Source organism: Delphinapterus leucas, chromosome 3 (assembly GCF_059928025.1).
Source record: "Delphinapterus leucas isolate spDelLeu-1000000601 "Yukka" chromosome 3, BTC_Dleu_Yukka2, whole genome shotgun sequence".
Taxonomy (NCBI): domain Eukaryota; kingdom Metazoa; phylum Chordata; class Mammalia; order Artiodactyla; family Monodontidae; genus Delphinapterus; species Delphinapterus leucas.
The window spans coordinates 140,650,580-140,671,051 of NC_143131.1; positions in this window are offsets into that span (position 1 = coordinate 140,650,580).

The window sequence follows — 20,472 nt, forward strand, 5'->3', positions numbered from 1 at the left end:
TTGGGAAGCCCTTCAGTCTGGCTCCTGTGTTTTGTGATATGCCCTCATCATATTTTGAGTGCTTCCTTGCTTTCTGGCATAACATGATGTTCCAGGCTCATTTTGTACCTACCCTACACTGCCTATGGAATCAACCATTTCTGTGAGGAGCTCTGGTTCCCTTTAGTGGGTACTGATCATAGCGTTCAAGATTTGGGCACAAGTTGTGCTCATTGCTACTAAGGTGTCTTTGCTCCTATAGTCCTTTCAGCAATCAGAGCTAGGAAATATATGCATATATGTACATACATACATACATATGCATACAAATATAAATGTTTACACTTATACACACACATACATATATACATGTGCACATAAACATTAATTTACACATATATGCATATTTTAGAAACTATGTACTTCATAGCAATACATTTAATTCCAATCCATTCTCACAGGGTTCTTTCTCCCTTACCCCATTCCTTATTTGTTTTTCTCATTCTTCCTTTAGTGAGAACGCTGGCTGTGTACAACATCAACACATTTACTCTTATGCTCAATCCTATAATACATCTAAAATAGTAGATGTAATTTAGGATTCTAAAACAGTTTTAGAGTTTTTATGTACAAACAGCTATAAGAAGCAAAGCTACTGAAAAAAAAAATAAAGTTTAGGCTTCCACCTGGACTCTCCAGTACAGAGGGTATATAGACAAATACTATGATCCAAATAAATTATTTGAATTAATCCTTCCTTCTTTCCTTCCTCCCTCCCTCCCTCCCTTCCTTCCTTTCTCCTTCCTTCCTTCTTTCCTTTCTTCTATCCTACCTGTCTGTGTGATTATGATATTTTATTTGTAATACAATTAGATTTTTTTGTTTTAGTTTGCTTTCAGTTTTAGAATATTTCATCCTTCCCATTCTTATGGGAAATAAACAATGAAATTTAATTTTAAGGCATAGACTATTAATCTAACTTTCAAAAGAAACTACACAATAATTTTAGTAACAGAAATATTACTCCTGCTCTGTCTCTTTCAACACATTCACTCCCTTTTGTAGATAACCAACTACATTGTCTTTTTTGGTTTATTCTTTCTTTGCTGTTTTTTCTAATGAAAAGTAAACATATGAATATCTTCTTTTTTTTTACACGAAAGGTAGCATGCTATATGTGTTTTGCACATTTTTCCCACTTAAATTATATCCTGGAAAGTACTCCATGTCATTCATAGAAATCTTTTTTTATTCATTCGTGGTTATAGCTGGAAAGTACTCCATTATATGTACCATAATTTATTAAACCAATCTCCTATGTTTGAAAATTTAAGTACTGCTAATATTTTCTGACTACAAAAACTGAAATAAATAACTATTATTTGTGCATATTTATATTTTTAGTGATGAATCTTCAGGATAAATTCCTGGAAATACGACTAATGGATTACAAGTAAATTTAGATGGATATTTTGCTAGATATTGTCAAATTCTTATCTATAGAAGTTATGTCACTTACATTCCCACCATCAATGTATGAAAGAGCCTACTTACCCAGAGCCCTGCCAACAGAGGTTATTGTAAGGTGTTGAATTTTTGCCAATCTGAAGCGAAAGAAATGGTATCTCATTGTCATTTGAATTTGCATTTATCTTAATCTAAGTGATATTGAATATCTCTTCATATGTTTAATGGCCATTTTTACATCTCTTTTTGTGATTAGTGCGATAATATATTTTGCTCATTCCAATATAGGGTTGTTGGTCCTATTAGCCGCAAATTTAAAAGCTTTTATAAATTATGAATATTAACCCTTCATTTGTGATAAATATTACAGATAGTTTCATTTGTCTTTCCTAGTGCTTACAGTTTTATTTTTACCATGTTTCTTCTTAATTAATATAGTAAAATTTATTATTTTCTTTCATTTCATATGGATCCTTAGTTATAGTTAGAAAGTCTTAACTCTACAATGAATTTATCCATATTTTTCTAGTCCTTGTGTAGATTCCACATTCTTACATTTAGAATGTTCATATATTAAGAACTTATGCTTGTGTATGGTGTGACAATGGGTCCAGCTATATATTTTACCAAATTGCTGTTCAACTGTTTCAATACCATTTATGAAAAAGTTACACTCTTGCTTTTCTTTTTGTGTGTTTTGAAAAATAAGATGTTAATCTAACTCTCGAAGTTAAATGATTGAATACATATTTTAACCTTGAGTCCCTGAGGGTTTTTCTTTATCTTTAAAGTCTAGTAGTTTTTCCAGGATGTTTCAGAGTTGATCATTCTCTATTGATTTTCCCATGTACTCAGTGAGCCCTTTCAATGTGTAGATTAAGATCTTCTCTAATTTCTAGAAATTCTTCTTGATTTATAATTTTAAATATTAGTTCATTTCCATGTTTTTTTAATTGTCTTTCTCAGAGACACCAATAACATGAATGTCTGGCCATCAATCAATTTCTTTTCATCCCTTTTTACTTATTTTTTGATCTCATTTTCATTGTCTTGGTTTTTGTGATTTTCTTCCACATCTTAAGTGTGTATTTAATTGTAGTCTTTCTTGTGCACCTTCCAATTTAGTCTTTATTTCTGATGAGATTTTGTCTTTTTCTACCATTTATGTCATTAGTTCAAGCAACACTAATTTTAATTCTTCTTATTTTTTTCCATTTCCTCTTTTAGTTTTTTGTGTTTCTGTATCAAGGTGTTTTTAATACTTCAAAAAATGCTCATTTGAGGATATTTAATTCAAATTGGGGTGCTGTATTTCAATTTTCTTTATATGACGGTTATTCTGGGAGGAAGTCTTTTCATCAGCAGATCTTTTATTTGCATGTCTAGCATTTTACAATAATTTCCTGTATGTGGTCTGCTTTCTTTTATTTTATTTCAGGAGTATGGTACCTAGTTCAGGAATATCTTTGATGTTCAGCTTCTTTACATTTATTGTTTTGCTTTCTGTTTCTGAGAGTGATTTTAACTGTGCTTCCTATGACTTCAATTCCTCTCTGCTATTTTTCATAATCTTTTCAGCCACCCTTCTTCTGCCCATCCCACACACAGTCTTGTGATGGTGGCCACAGGTAGGGGTTATAGGAATGTGTTCCTGTTTTTCTTCTACTTACAGGAAAGATTGCTTCTCTGCCTCCTAGTAATGCTGAAGATGTTTATCCTTTGTGGTTTTATTTGTTCTCCTTATTGATATTTTGGTTGTTTTGACAGAGTGAAAGGGAGTTTCAGAATCTGGCTGCTGTTGTTTTGGAAAACTCCTTTGGTCAATCCTCAGTCCTCATTTTATCTGATTTATCAATAGTATTTGGCAGCAACAATTACTTCTTCCGTCCAGATATACTTTCTTCTTTTGATTTTTAGGACATTACACTCTTGGTTTTCCTTATGACTTTGCCACCATTTCTTTAATTTCCTTTGCTGGTTATTCCTCTTCTTCCAGACCACCCCCCGCCCCTTAGTTTATACCGACCACCTAGACTACCCTCTGAAGTTCCAGCATCATATGTACAGTTGTTACTCAACATTTGCACTTGCATTTCCAATAGACATGTCAAACTCAACACACACACACCCCTTAAGATTTCTCTATCCCAGTTGATGGCAATTGCATTATTTGTATTGCTAAGGCCCCAAACCATGGCTTCTTTTTTGACTCTTCTCTTTCTCTTAAATCGCATAACTTATTCACTAAGAAATCCTAATGGTTCCAATTAGAAAACATTTCCAATTGGAGTACTTTCCACCACCTCTACTATAGCCATCCTAGTGAGATTCTACCATCATTTCACATCTGCACCACTTACATAGACTCTTAAATGCTTCTTCTGTTCACTGCTTACAGAAGGTAGAGTAATATCTTTAAACTTCAAGTATATATTATTATTCCCATGCTAAAAACTCTCTGATTCTCTTTTTCCATCAGAGTATAAGCTAAATTTGTTATAATAGCCTACAGAGTTTTACAGGATCTGTCACACATCAACTCTCTGACATCATCTCCTACCATTTGATTATTCCATTTCAGTTGCACTGGTAGCCCTGCTCTTTTACAAACAAGCAAGACGTTCTCCTGGATTAGGATTTTGTGATAGTAATTCTCCCTGCTTAGAACAGTGCACGCAGTTATCCACATAACTAACGCTCTTGTTTCTCTCAAGTATATGCTCAAATATTACCTTCTCAATGAAGCACAACCTGACCTTCCTATGAATATTATAATTTATCCTACCCACCCTGTGGCACTGTAGACCCACTCACTTTGGTTTACATTTTAATTTTTCATAGCATTTATTATCATCAAACATAAAATCTTAGCTCCATAGAGACTCACCTCTTTTGTTGCTCATGCATTCTAACTGCTTTTAAGAGTGTCTGGCACATAGTAAGTAATAAATTATTGTTAAAAAAATGCTGACCATTTGCAATAAATTCTGAAATTTTCTAAATCTTAAAATTTAGACACATGCCTCATTTACATCTCAATTCATTGTCAAGTAATTATAAATGTCTATAATCCCATGTCAGATTTAAAATTCATGTTTTCTAATCCTTTCTACTGAAAGTTTCATACTTACTAAAGACTTTAGAATTGAAGAATATTGACCAATTAAAGCAGCTGCCAGTCTTGATCACTTGAGAATATTTTCATAATATTTTTTAAAAAATTAATATTATATCAAATGTTGAATTTTGCCTCTTAAGTTTATGGGATGTGCAATATTCAAACTTCCATATTTTAATATATGTATTGTATTTTAATATACATCTTGTATATCCCTATTATATGAAGAACTTGACCATTGAAACTGTATGTGGCTTTTTAGTTTTTCTATTTTCACTTATAATATTTATCACAGTATTATTGCTATATCAGTCTTTTTCTTTCCCTCCAAATCCATTAAATAATGCATAGAAGAGCCACAGTGTTAGGGCATTTCATCCATCATTCAATGTTGCAGATTAAAATAGAATCAGAATCATTTGCTCACAAACAGAAAAGGACCTAGAATATCTATAGTACAAGCTCCTCATTTAACAAAACATTAACTAAGGTAGAAAAGTGATGATGTCATTTACCAATGTTAATATAGTTAGTTAAGAAGAAAGTAAGGACAAGAATTCAGGTCCCCCAATTGCCAGATCAAAGTCCTTTCTCCTATCCAATGTTGCATTATCATTTACAAACACCTCCAATATTTTTTGTGAAATACAAGATCATATAGAATACTTTTCTTTTTCTATTACTTTCCATTTCCTCATCCATGTTTTATAAGATTTATAGATATTTGCACCTAAACAAAAATGTTAGGATGTTAAGGCCTTTCTGTTTCTTAATCTGAAATCTAGAAAACTATTTATAAATGATTATAGAAAAGTGTGCCCATATCATCTAAGACATTTTCTTCTCCAACTAATATGAAAAATCCAACAAATATTCACTAAACTATAAGGGCATTTATGTTTCACAAACCAAAAAGGTCTTAGAAAGTTTCCAGAATTGGTTAATTATATAGCTCAATAACTTCATCAGATTTTCTCCATGTTTCAATTTGTCTTTATTGTGTGGCCTTGTGCTCTTAGGCTGTCACTATGCCTAATCCAGTGATTGTTGACACTTTTCAAGGCATTGTATGTGGATGTCAATACCTACAGAAAGTGAAAGAAGAACGTTCATATCTTATACTCCATTTTTATGAGGGAAAAACAAAACAAAACAAAAACCTTCTTTTAAGCCTTCCAGCTGACATCCTCTCATGTCTCATGGCATGTCTTGTGTCATACTCAGGTCTAAACTAATCACCTGAAAAAAAGGTGAGGCATCCATGAATGAGAAAAAATTAGGTCCAACACCCTAAGAAAGCATGGGCTTTCTTTAGCAAGAACAAAGATATTGGGTTGGCCAAAATTTTCCTTCAGGTTTGTCATAAGATGTTACAGAAAAACCCGAACGAACCTTTTGACCAACCCAAGAGAATTCCACAGTTAAATGTAAACAATAGTGCCAGCCACTCTGACGATCTAGAAAATAGAAAAGTGAACGTTATGTTGTTTTCATCTGTAATCTGGAGAGATACACCTTTTTTCCTACCAATTTTAGTGAGAGTAGGACCAGCCAACTTCAATCATAATTGAAATCCTTTCACTGAGTTTTCATAATTTTTGACTACTGTGAATATGTTTTTGCACTACAACGCAAGTCCCTCTTTCGAAGTAGCCTTAAAGGTCAACAACCCATCATATAATCCCAAAATTCTTTCCTTCTTCTATTATCTGGAAAAGATTATACAGAATTGGTACTATTTATTCTTTAAGTATGAAGTATAAAACCCCAGTACCTGGAGGTTGCTTTTTCAGAAGGTTTCTAACTATAAATTTAATTTTTAAATAGGTATCAGACTCTTCTTATTTTCTATTTCATTTTGACTGAATGTTGGCAGTTTCTGGTTTTCAAGGAATTGGTTCCTTTAATCTTGTTAAATTTTTGCTCATGTAGTTGTTTGCACTACTATTTATTAACCTTTTAATTTCTCTGGATCTGTAGTGATATGCTATTTTTCATTCTTTATACTGGTAATTTGTTTTTTCTTTGTCCGTTTTGTCAGAAGTTTATCTTGTATTGATCTTTTCAAAGACTGAGACTTGTTTAATAAACTTTCTCTTGCTTTTCTCTTTTCAATTTCATTGATTTATGTTCTTGTCTTTATTATTACCATCCTTCTGCTTGCTTTCAGTTCTCTTTTCTCTTCTTTTGCCATTTTTAAGGTAGAAAATAAGATTTTTGATTTGAGACTTTTTAAAATTTTCTAATATAAGCATTTAATTCTATAAATTCTCCTTATATCACCACTTTACCTACATCTTGCTAGTTTTGATTTGTTGAATTTTCATTTTCATTCAGTTTAAAATACTTTCTAACTTCCCTTATGTCTTTCTTTTTAACCTATGGATTATTCGGTGTGTGTTAATTTCCAAATGTTTGGACCTTTTCTGGTTATTTTTTGTTATTGATTCCTAGTTTAATTCCATAATGCTCACAAAGCATACTTTGTACGATTTCAATTTTTTTCAATTTGTTAAAGTTTTTACTTTTTGTACCCAAGACATGGTCTGTCTTGGTGAATATTTCTTGAGTACTCGAATAGAATGTGTACTGTGTTCTTGATTAGTGCAGCATTATTTAAATGTCAATTAGCTCTTTCCTGTTAATGGTTTTGCTCATTCATGTACATTGCTGATTTTTTGCCTACCCAATGTATCTTTTACTAAAAGAGGGACGTTGCAGTCTCCAACTGTAATTACAAGTTTGTCAACTTCTTGCAGTTTTGTCATTTTTTGCTTCAGGTACTTTAATGATTTTTGTTAGGTATATACACATTTAACATTGTTATAACTTCTTAATTAATTGATCATTTTATTATCATGTCTGCAGTTGTCCCTGATAATTTCTTTGCTATGAAGTCAACTTTGCCTGATATTAATATAGTCACCCCGGTTTGTTTGTTTGTTTTTAAATTAGTGTATATCTTTTTCATCTTTTTACTTTACCCTACTATATCATTATGTGTGAACTGAGTTTCTTATACAGATCATATATATAGTATGTATAATTTTTTAAACCATGCTGACAATACCTGGCTTTTAATTGGTGTATTTGGGGCATTTACATTTATGATTATTAATATGTTTTTATTTAGTTGTACCATCACATTATTTGCTTTCTGTTCATTTCCTCTGCTGTTTGTTCTTTTGTTTTCCCTTTCTTGCTTTATTATAAGTATTTCAAAGTCATAATATCCATTCTAATCTGTATGTTGTTTTTTAAATTAAAATATGTGTATAAGTTTTTTGGTTGTTGTTGCTCTAGGGATTATAGTATACATACTTAACTTTTTCCAGTCTATTTAAAATCAGTATTTTAGCACTCCAAATGGAATGTAGAAATCTCACTACCATATAGGTCCTTTTACTCTCCCTCCTTTATTGTATAGTAACCTTATATATTACATCTATATGCATTGATAATAGCATCAAACAATGTTACAATTTTGCTTTCAATTGTGAAACACAGTTTAAAGAAATCAAGAGGAACAGATTAGTCTATTATATTTACTCAGATATTATCTCTGTTGCTGTCCTTCATTAAATTTGTTCAGCATTTCCTTCCAGTATTATTTCTCTCTGATAAAATTCTTTTAGCAATGCTTTTAGAACAGGTCTGCTGGCTAGGAATGCTCTTAAGTTTTCTTCGTTTAAGAATGCCTTTATTTCACTTTCATTTCTTAAATATGTTGTCACTGGGTATAGCATTTAGGGATGAAAGACTTTTTTTCCATCACATTAAAAATGCTGTGCCACTTTCTTTGGGCCTTCAGGTTTCTGATGAGATCTACAGTTTTTGTTTAAATTCTTATTTCCTATTGGGACAGCCACAAGGTTTTTTTTGTTTTTTTTTTCCATGTTTTTGTTCTTTGCTTTAATTTTTAGCAGTTTTATTTTGATATAGGGAGGGGTGTGAACTTTTTTTAGGTTTATCCTATTTGGCATCTGCTGAGCTTCATGAATCTGTAGGGGGGTTGCTGTTGTTGTTGTTGTCATTATTATTATTAGCCAAATATATGTTCTGTGCTGCATTCCTCTCCTTCTCAGACTCCATTTGCACAAATATTCGACCTTTTAATACAATCCTATAAGCTTCCAAGACTCTTTTCATTTTTTCCACTATCTTTCTCTCTATTCTTGATATTGCATAGCTTCTGTCAATCTATCTTCAAGTTCACTGACTTCTCTGTAATCTCTATTCTGCTATCAAGCCCATTCAGCCCATTTTTGTTATTTAATTTTTCAGTCCTAAACTATCCATTTAGTTCTTATTTATATCTTATATGTCCTTACTGAGAAGTTTTATTTTTTGTTGAATTCAGCAGTGGTCCCAGTTACTTGCTGAGCATTTTTATAATAGCTGGTTCAAGTCTTTGTGACATATGTGTTATCTCAGCTTTGGCATCCGTTGATTTTTTAAAATGCAAATTTATTTATTTGTTTGTTTGTTTGCCATACCATGTGGCTTGTGGGATCTTAGTCCCCTGACCAGGGATTGAACCCGGGCCCTCAGCAGTGAGAGCGCAGAGTCCTAACCACTGGACCACCAGGGGATTCCCTAAAATGTGAATTTAGATTGGTCTGGTTCTTTATATGCTGAGTAATGTTGAACTATATCCTGAACATTATGAGTATTATGTCATAAGACTCTGGGTTTTGTTTAAATCTTATGCAGAATGCTTATATTTTTGGTAAGTCAGTCTAGTTAGGTTCAGGTCACAAGTTCCATACTGCTTTCTGTCAGTTATAATCCCAATATCAGTTCATTTTTCAAATTGCAGTGACATTCAGGTTTATCCTGTGTGTGCATCATCCAGTGATCATTTGGGGTATGAGAGGTAAGCTATTTGTTAGTTTGGCTCTCACAGCCTTTTCTTTGCTGAATAATGCAAATCCTTGCATGTGCTTCTTGGGTGTAAACTCAGGATTCCATAAACAACTTTACGGGATTGTTTTTCCAAGCTTCTCCCTCTCTGTAATCTCTCCATTACCTTCTAGTTGCCTGGGTCTCCTCTTTTCTATCCTCTGTTTAGAAATCTGGGGCTAGTTATTCCACTCTGCCATATGCTTCTGAAACTATGCCCACATCTATGGCCAACCAATGGGAAGCCAGAGAGAAATAATATAACAAGGATTGGTCCCACTCTCTTGTAGTCACAGCTCTATCAGTTGGAGGGGAAGATTGCCTACCTTCAGATGTTTGACTCTTGCAAGCTCCTATTACTGCTAGATGCTGCTGCCACTGTGAGATTGCTTAGATTCTGGGACAAAGAAGAACAGAGAAAAGAAATGAGACAATAGGGGAACTTTTACATTTCCTATGAGAAGTAGATGTTCATTTTCTCACTCCTTTAACCAGAACTAGAGGGCTTTTCTTGGAACTTTCTCTTTCTGTTCCCCAGTACATGGTTCTGGTGAATTAAGTCTAGGCAAGGAGATATAGGAGGGAAACAGTCTAACCTCACCACTAGTTCAGGGTTTTTTGAATTCTGGCCTCCTACTCCAAATTTGCCTGTTACTTTTTGCTTTTCAGAGACCCCAAGTATCTGATCCATGCATTTTGTCCAAGTTTTAATATCTGTACTCAGTGGCAGAAACAGGGTGGAGCATACTCACTCCAATTTATTCAAAATGAAAACCAGAGGATTTTTATGGGAATTAATTTTATTCTTATTCCAGCCAGAGAGCCATCTTTCTTCTATAACGTCACTATTTCCATTCTAATCTTATAGACATTGCTATTGTGATTTTACACTCAAATTTACACAAAATTAAATTTTCTTTAATTTGGATGATCTATTGATTTCTACTTGTAACAACTACCATATTAGGCAAAACTTACATTTTTCTAATCATCACTCACCACACTGTTAGAATTGTTAATTTACCTATTCCAATAGTTTGCAAACCTCTTAAGGTTACACACTGTATATTTTGTACCTATATTTCCAAAGTTAAAATAAAATGACTTGCATGTTTAGTTTAGAAAATATGCATTGGATACATGGATGGATGGGTGGATGGATGGTTGGATGGTGCGTGGGTGGGGTGATAGTAAAGAGTACAATGTTTTTGCTTTTTCCAACTCAAGAATAGTTGTATCATGTAAATAGAGGTATTTTTATCTCCTTCTTCAGTCCCACAAGGATCGTAAGTATGGCAGTATCTGAGGGAAAGAATTTACTGTAAAGGTACCTTAGTTTCTTTAAAGGGAATTTTTAAGTAATAAACACTAGACAAGTTAGTTGTTTGTTTCCCTAGGTCTTTTACTACCTGAAAAATTTCTCTGCAGTACTCAAAATGAAACACTGTTGTGGTAGAGTCCCATGTCTGTTCAGGTAACTCACAGGTGGAATAAGTTAGACACTTAGAAAGGACTGAAAATTCATTTGGCACTAGGAAACAATTCAGAGCATTAGAGCAGAGTGGGCTTGTAGAGGAATTTCCACTAATCCCTTACTTCTTCTAGACAGCATTGGAGCATGCCACGTTTTTTACTGAAATTTTGAGGTTTGGGGAAAGGATAAAATGTAATATAATAGGCATTTATCTTTAAATTCCTCCTATTCTTAGTATATCTCTGAGGAACAGCAACCATTCTACAGTTTGGCCTGAGAAATGGTTGGGAGTACAGGAATTTAGAGAATAATTTATTGCGTTGAAACACCCAATTATAAGTCAACCAAGAGGTCTCTTAGAAACTTGATAGAATTATTGGGTCACACAACATATGATTTGTGCCCAGAAGAAGTTTCAGAATCAGGGAGTACAGCTTCCTGTTTACTAAGTAAATACCTCTGGAAGAGTTAATTAAGGAATGAAAGTTCAATTCTCCTATTAGGAAAATAGTAATAGTAATGTCAGCCTTTGTGAGGCTGATGTGAGGATTAAATGGCAAAATGGTTTTAAGTTGCTGTATTAGTTTTCTATGGCAGCTATGACAAATTACCACAAATTTAGTGGCCTAAAACAACATATGGTATCTTACATTTCCATAGAATGTAAGTCTGATATGGATCTTACTGGGTAAAATCAAGGTATTGGTGGGATGCTTTCCTTTCTGGAGGCCCTAGGGCAGAATTTATTTCTTTGCCTTCTCCAGCTTCTAGAGACCACCTAGTTTTCTTGGCCTATAGCCTTTTCCTCCATCTTAACATCCAACACTATAAGATTAAGTCCTTCTCATGCTGACATCTCTCTAGTTCAGATTTTTGATTATTTCTTCCACTTTTAAGGACTCCTGTGATTACATTGTTACCACCCAGATGATCCCAGGTAATTTAGCCACTTTAAGGTGATTTGATTAGTACCCTTAATTCCACCTGCAACCAAAATTCTCCTTTGCCACGTAAACTAACTTATTGACATGTTCTGGGGTTTAGGATATGTATGTCTTTGGGGGGCTGTTATCTTGCCTGCCACAAGTGCTAATTATTATTGACAGATTTTTCAGTTTCTGTTTTTAATCTTCTGTGAAGATAACGATATTATCAGTTTCATATTATATTTGTGATGGTTAAATGAGCTAGTAGAAACAAAGCATGAAGCACAGCTTTTAGTAAATAGTAGCTTTTAGTTAGTACTTGGAGTCTAGTTTTTTTTTTTTAAACGTAAAATAAAAAATAATGTATTAGTACATTTCACATTAGTATGAAAATTAGTGACATAGTATGTAGAGTTCCCAACGATTATTGGTTGTACAAAATCATCAAGTTACTTAATATCTCTAAATTTTACATTACTCATCTCTAAATTGGGGTCAAAAATTATATATACCTCAGAGGATTCTTGAAAAAGTTAAATTAGAAAATATACATTAAGCATTTAGCACAGTACCTGATACCTGGTAAGGTAGCAATAGCAAGTTAGTCATTATTATATTTTGTAATAATATAAATTATTATTATCTCTACATGTTCCATGATCCATAACTCTTTCTAAAATAAGTCCATCTTGAAAGATTTCTCAATTTTCTTGGAATAATCAATGCTCTATGAGAAAACTGGGAAAGTGTTCATCATGGACAGATGGATTCAAGCTCTTTAAGCCAAAGCAGATCACTCCCTGCCTGCAGAATCCCTCCCTTTTCCAGAGATTTATTGAGGTTTAGTGAAAAGCAAAGATAAATGGGCATTCTTGGGTTGACCATAAGCCAAGAGTAGAGGACATATCCTTGCCAAATCCACATGTACTAGACGCACAGCCGGATTGTGCAAGCCGTAGGAGTTGTAACAATCTGCATAAGGTCTTGAGAAGCAGCTGGGTACTTGGAGACTCCTGAGGCCATTCTTATTTATTAGACTCCATCTCTGGACTGAGGTTGTTACTTGGGGTACTCTCATTTGGGGCATTTTCCTTAGCAGTGAGCATAGCTTTATCCATATGTCCATTAATTACCTATTATAACATGTGTCTAAGCTTTTTAGGATGGGATAGGATCTGACCCTTCTCTCCTTCTTTAGCTTTTGATGTTGGCTGACATTTTGTGTTTAAGAGCCATAAAATATCTTTTTGTTTTGTTAGATACATGTTACTTTCTTAGGCCTCTTTGTTTTTACACCTTCTGTTCCATCTACAAAGCCTGGCCTTAGCCTTCTTATTTACCTAGAGAACTTATTTTTACCATTAAAAACCTGTCCCAGGGATTACCTCCCTCTCTGAATCTCGAACCGAAATTGTCAATCTGTTTGTTTTCAAAGTGACCTCCAGGTCCTGTATTATCCTTTCATTTCACTTGTAACATTTTATTATATTTTTTTGCTTTATTATCCATCTTACAAAATACCCAATGATCTACTTGAAGCACAAAAAGTGTCTTTTTTATCTCTATGTCCCATATAGCAGTGAAGTGCCCAGAAGATTGGTGAAAGTTAAGCAAATTTTTGAAAAAGGAAGCAATGGACTTAGGAATATATGAGTTCCAAGAATCAGACACTTACTAAAACTAGCTTAAGCAATTTTTTTTTTAATTACGAAAAAGGTATAGGAGTATTTTATGAAATTGAGGATTAGAAAGTGAAGCCAGGGCTTCCCTGGTGGCGCAGTGGTTGAGAGTCCGCCTGCTGATGCAGGGAACACGGGCTTGTATCCCTGTCCGGGAAGATCCCACATGCCGCGGAGCGGCTGGGCCCGTGAGCCATGGCCGCTGAGCCTGCGCGTCCGGAGCCTGTGCTCCGCAATGGGAGGGGCCACAACGGTGAGAGGCCTGCGTACGGCAAAAAAAAAAAAAAAAGAAAGTGAAGCCATACCTCAGTTGAGCTGTTGTCAGTACCATGGCTGTTTCAGTCTCTCACCACTGGAAATTTTTTTATCTCTTTTCTTTGTCACTTTGGACACATCTTTCTCTCTCTCTTCAGAGGGGTTTCTCTGCATCTCAAGTCAAAGAGGGAAAAGGATATATACTTCAAGATGACACTTTTGATTAAATACCTTCTCCACTCAGTCATATTACAAAGAATAACTAGGCTTCTTGAATCCTCACAAAAGTTTTGCCAGAGAGAGAATTTGATTGGCATTCTTAGGTCAAATGACATTCATAAATGAATTAGCAATGGTCAGGAATTTGGAGCCTTGAGGTAGAATTACTTCTGAGGTGGTGTTATGGGGCTGATAATCATCCTAGACAAGGTGAGGAGGGTGTGTTAGATGGGACAACAATTGTCTATCACATCTAGATAGGAGAAGTAATTGAATTCTTAACATCTTAAAGTAAATAATTTTACTTGAGAGAAGAGCCTAGGTTATGTGAGTAGACTGATCACCTTGGGGAAAAAGATTCCCCAGACTTAAAGTCATTGGAAAAAACCACACTTAACCTATCATTTCTACCAGGCTGAGTCTACTTTTGCCTACCAACCAGAAGCTTCAGGGACTTTGTTGATGTCTTTTACATGCAGAACCACTCTTAAGGGATGCTGTGTATTTATTAAACACCACCAGCACTCACTATGGATGTGTTAAAAATTCAGATCCTTAGAGAACACAGTAGATCGAAGTATTGACTACTGTTTCACTTCGCCCATCTGTCCAAACATCAATAACAACAGTGTATGGGGGTCTGGAAGCACTGGGCTAATGTACCTTACTTCAATCATAATTCCAGAGTTTGCCTTAATTAAGATTCATTTTTGCCCCTGTGCTGTACATCTCTTAACTAACAAAAGTCGCAAGGGCACAGTTTAAGCATTAAGAATGTGAGGATCGAGGAAGAGAGAGTGGAATCAGGTCTTATGCTTATGGAGTCTAAAAACTGCATGGCAGGTATGCTTAAAATAAATCTTCAAGCAGATTTCTAAGGCATTGGAGGAGTCACATAATGCACTGGAGAAATGAATTGCTCTTCTGACTCACTTTCCTCCATATGCACTGCCTGGGTGCATTATTGTTTATGGGAGGAAGGAAAAGTACTTACTTTAGATTAAGCAAGAGAAGGCCACAGCAGGACAGAGTTGTATGCTTTTTTCTTAGGCATTTTCAGAAACATCACAATCATCAACAAAATTCTGTTGAGTCCCCACAGTACTGCAGGCTCCTTCAAAATACTTGTACTCAACAAAGGGGAAGTGCAGCCTCTGCCCTCAAGCAAATTACAGTCTAGAGTAGAAAGTGGACACGGCATTAAGGAAAAGGGAAAGTAAAATCATGCAATACCGTGAATAAAAACACTGCACAAAGGGATTTTGATTAGTTGTGACTGCACCTTCATCCATCTGCTGAAAGAGAGAGGCTTCTTTGGGGAAATGACTGTAAGAAAGTTGTTTTTTTTTGTTTTTGTTTTTTTAATTTTAAAGAAGAGCCTAAATATTAGACCAGTGGATAGGGAAGAAGAAGAAGGGTATTCTAAGTATTGTAAATATTTTATGCTGGAATTTTTAGCTTTCTATTTATTAAAGCATATCACAAGAATAAAAGGTCATGGAACTCTATGGGGTATGTGTGTGTGTGTATGCGTGTGCGTGTGTGTGTGTGTCTGTGTACTTTATATAGAATAGTTGCTTGTTTGATTCTAAGAAAGATAGATTCCAATTGTTTTCTTCTTGCAGTGGTGTTACCGTGTCACACAAACAAAATACAACAAATTTCAAATGGTTATTTTTATAAATATTTAAACAAACACTGTAATAATTGCACTTTGCTTGATTTTCTTCCATCTTTTCCTTCAAACCAGCTCTGGAAAACATATTGTACATCTATGTGACTTAAACTTTGAATAGGTATGTGCAACATCTGGAGAATGCTGATAGAGATCATTTGGGGGTTGAGATTAGAAAATCCTCACGCTGATTACAATAGAAAAGGAAGTTATTGAAGGACTCCCTGTCACAGACTCCAGTTGCTAATGAATCCAGGCAAATACTTAGTCAGGGTCTCTCCAAGGTCATCCAATCTGTTCTCTCCTCTCCAAATAGCTTCTCTGTTCTCCTCTGTACAGACAACAGTTCCCACGGGAAGAAAGAAGAAAAGTGAATGAGAGAAGACCAAGAGAAAGGCAAATGTGATGTGTATCAAAATAAGCATGGATGTTGTGTGTGTGTACATTTATAAAAACTAATATGGATACATCCATTGACTGTAGCACATTTTAAAATAAGATATTCTGTCTGTGAAAAAATGCCATATGTGGACCCCTGCTAGGTTGAAAGCACTGAGATTAGGAAGGGAAGGATTATATTAATATCACTTCCTTGGTGAGCAGCAGGTGAAAGCTTATATCTCACACACATTACATGTTTCTTTGGGTTGAGTGTAGGGTCCATGCTCAAAAACCCAAGCTAGTAATACTCCTTTATCTGGTAGATACACCGTCTGGAACACAATGTCCCCGTGATTGCTTTTTTGGCACCGACCAGAGAAAGTGAAAGCTTGAGGGTCACACATTTAGCCTGTAAGTAAAAATCACTTTCTCTCTAAATTCATTGAATGGAAATAGTCATATGATCTCTTCTCCCTCCCTATATCCAGTTTTGCCATGACATGTAAAATCACCTTGTATATGATCTTAAGCTAAAAGGGCTTATTTCAGGATAATATAGAGTAATTCATAATGAAAATTTAAGTTATATAGTCTAGGCCAGGTTATCTCAGTGTGTGATACCTGAACCAGTAGCATCAGCATCATTGGGCTATTTGTTAGAAACTCAAAATCCTAGGCCGGCCCCATCCTGGGGGTGGGGCTTAGCAATCTGTTTTAACAAGCTCTCCAGTGTTTCAAATGCTTGCTAGTATTTGAGAAATCTTGTTCTAGTCTGTGGGTGCTATAGAGGTATAGAAAGCTATACAACACAAATAGAATTGTAACCTTAAATTACTCCTTTCTAGTGTATTTGTGATCCTTTGTTAGCTCGATCTAATAACAATAGAAATAGCTCTAGATACTATGATACTATGCTCATTGTCTGACATGGTACAATTCTCAAAATAATGATATGACATAGATCCTCTTGTTATTTCCACTTTATATAATAACCTACCTAAGGGTCAAGAGGATAGATCAGTGAATTTATGAGTAAATAAGCTAGTATATAAATATAAGAAGCACAGTTTTAGAGTAGGGGCCTTAATTGACTCTACCAGGTCAATTTGTTTTCCTCACTAAGACTTAACCCAGCCTAAATTTCCATTTTTATTCTTGCATTGTCTTTACATGCAGGGGTTGAGCACCTTCCTCTGCAAAGGTAAATGTCATTGGTTTTATTCTCCAAGCTTTGTTCCATTTTGCTGTTCTTATTCCCTACAGTTTGCATATTGTATGGACTTCATTAGTACGTCTTTCTGCTGATACTGCTGTAAGTCTTCCTTCCTGCTGTTGCCAGGGCCAACCTCTCTGCTGCACTTTGTCAAAATTGTGTGCCCCAATTCTTTAAACCTTGGATCACTGAGAGCATATATTGAGAGGTTCTGATGGTGCATCTCCTAGAAAGCCTATACTTAGGGATATCCAAGGATGCTTCTAAGAAGGCAGAACCTACTTCAGTCTTTAGCAATTAAACTGGATTATCTCTGCTCTAGAAGCTGCCTGCATGCCTTGGCTCATCATTCTCTTCTATTTTCAAAGCCAGCAATGGTGATGTCTCAAATCTCATCACTTGGACACTAATTTTTCTGTGTCTCTCTTCCCTTACGACTACATTGGATGTAACAAATAATCCAGGATAATCTCCTAATTTTAAAACCAGATAATTAGCCACTTTAATTTCATCTGCAACCTTAATCCTCCTGGCCACATAATGTAACATAATCATGGATTCTGGCAATTAGGATGTGGCCATCTTCAGGAAGCCGTTATTCTGCCTACCATCCTGACCAACTCAGAACTTTAAATTTTATCCTTTTACTGACCACAATGTTTGGCTTATAAAAGCAGAAACTATGTGAGTATAGAATTACAAATCAAATGAACTTGCTTATTTATCTCACTCAGCCTACTTCCATAATAAACGTGCCTCCATGTTTCCAGACATCCCCAATATCCTTTGGTCTTTTCTTTACCAGTCTGTGTAACTCTCTTGGCTCCAAAACTGACATCCTATGAGATTTCCTTGACAACTTACTCCCATTCCACTCCATTCATTCCAGATTTCTCTATCATCGGTATCCTCTGCTTAGTGTCCAGGACATATTTGTGGATTTCCTTTTGCCAATATCAACTGTTAATAGATGTCTTAATTTTCTCTGTGATGTGAGCATTTTGCTAGTTTGCTGTGTGATTGACCTTCTTCCTTCACCAACACCATCAACTTCCCAAGGATAAAGTATTGTCTATGCCCTGCCCCTTCAGCTTCTTTTAGTTTCTAATGCAAAGGGTTTTTTTTTCATATTTGCCTAATAGTTTTCTCAAACTCATGTCAATTACAAAGGTTTGCTTAAAAAAGTTCTTCAGAGTACTTTATAATTAGTTGAATAATACATAATTCTTGGTCAATTACCTCTGTTCTCATTATTTTTTCAATCCTTTCTAAGTGGAGCCTTTTAATGGAAACCATTCTTGGTCAAAAAATTCAATTTCTCAGTACAGCACAGACAAATTGCCAGGATTTATCAAGCGCTTGCTAGATTGCACCTAACACTGTGCTGAGGACTTTACATATCTTTTTCACCATCACCTGAAATTTCTGAATTAAATAGTATTTCTACTCTTTGTAATTTTTAATCAGATAAATTGAGTCACAGAGAGTTTAAGTAACTTACTTACAATCACACGGCAAGTAAGGGGCAGACTGGCTTGACCTCAGCTCTCAGTCACAAACCCCAGAATTTTTAGTATGAAGCTACAGGTGCTGGCCCTCTGGGTAGCTCACTTCAGTTGCTCAACCAGCTGCCTCAGGAACCATGTCAAATCAAACCTATTAGACTACAAACTGCCTGTCCAATTCAATTCAATGAGTATTTATTGAATGTATGCTACATGCCAGGTGTCATTTACCTGTGATTCTGCAATGTTTGTGCAAACTCAGCCTTAGAGCGTTATACACTTTCTTCAGAAGGCTGTGTCTCAAATATAGAAATTGTTAATGCTAAGGACATTCTTAAAATTGCCATCCATGCAAAAGGATTCTGAATATGCTATGTAGATGTTGATAAAAAGAAAAAAAATAAACTTGATTTGAATAAACAAAAATCAGCAGCAGTTGTTTCGTCTGTTCTTCTCAGAAAGCAGTTGTACTTAATGTGGAGCAAAATGTCCCAGAGATGTTCGTGCAGAGAGGAAATTAATGCGGTAGAAACTACTTGGCTCCTGGGTAATGAAAACCCAAGATGTACAAAAAAGGTAGAGGGGAGAAGGGGAAGGGACTGATGTTGACAGTTATCTTGAAATATTGTAAATTTTTTGTCTGTTCCTCCCATGTACGTGTACACGTAGCACTTGTGTTCTGGAGATCTTACTCCTAAGAGACAGTGTTGATCTGCCTTTAGGATATCATAGCATATTACTTGTATCCTTTGGTTTCCAGTCATGCCTCTTTAGAAAGACAGCAAATGGCAGGTGGTACATACAAACTAGCGAGGGCTCCTCTGAAGCACTGAGCATAGTACTCCTGTTACAAACCTGGGAGGGCAGGTAGGCTAATTATAACCCAGGACTTACCTTTCTATTTAGGCTCTAAGGGATGTTGGAGGGCCAGTCGGATTCCAAAGACTGAGTCATTTGTTTGTGTGCACTTTTCGGAAAATTCTAAGAATTAGTTTTCACTTCTGAATTCGATTAATTCCATCCTCTGTCTTGTCTCTCTTCATACCCAACAGCATTCTCCAGAAGCTATAAAAATCTCTAGAGGCCCTTGAAGTAATGAGAAAGCTGATGGGTTTTTTCCCCTCTCTAATAATTATGCTTTGATTTCTCCATAACAGTCTTTAGTTTACTGCCAGTTGTCAGCACAGCTTTTTGCAGCTTTCACCTTTCGGTGATGAAAGCTCTCCGACCTCTTGCCTGCAGGTTCGTCCTCTGCGGGCCACCTTGCCTTTGCAATTCCCCTCTGTGTGAATTTGTCCACTAGGTGGAGCTGTAACAATTTAGCTCACAGATCACAGTGTGTGACAGATTAAATTCACTGACCACTGCTTAGTACTCTGGGGAAGCATATTGCTGTGGCCCAGAATCGCAAATCAAGTGCAGAGTCAGAAAACAGAACAACAAATCCCATAACAGGAACACAATTGGAGATAACAAATTCCATGGGACAAATGCACGTTGATTCCACAAGCGAGCCCTGTGTTAGGCCTCCTGCATAGCTGGCCTAATTCCTATTTGGTTAGTGGTAGTGAAAAAACAAACAAACAAACAAAAAAACGCAGAGTCAGGAAACCTGGGTTCTGGACCTAACTCAGCCACTCACCAGCTGCAGGCTTCATCTTTCTGAGGCTCTGTGCTCT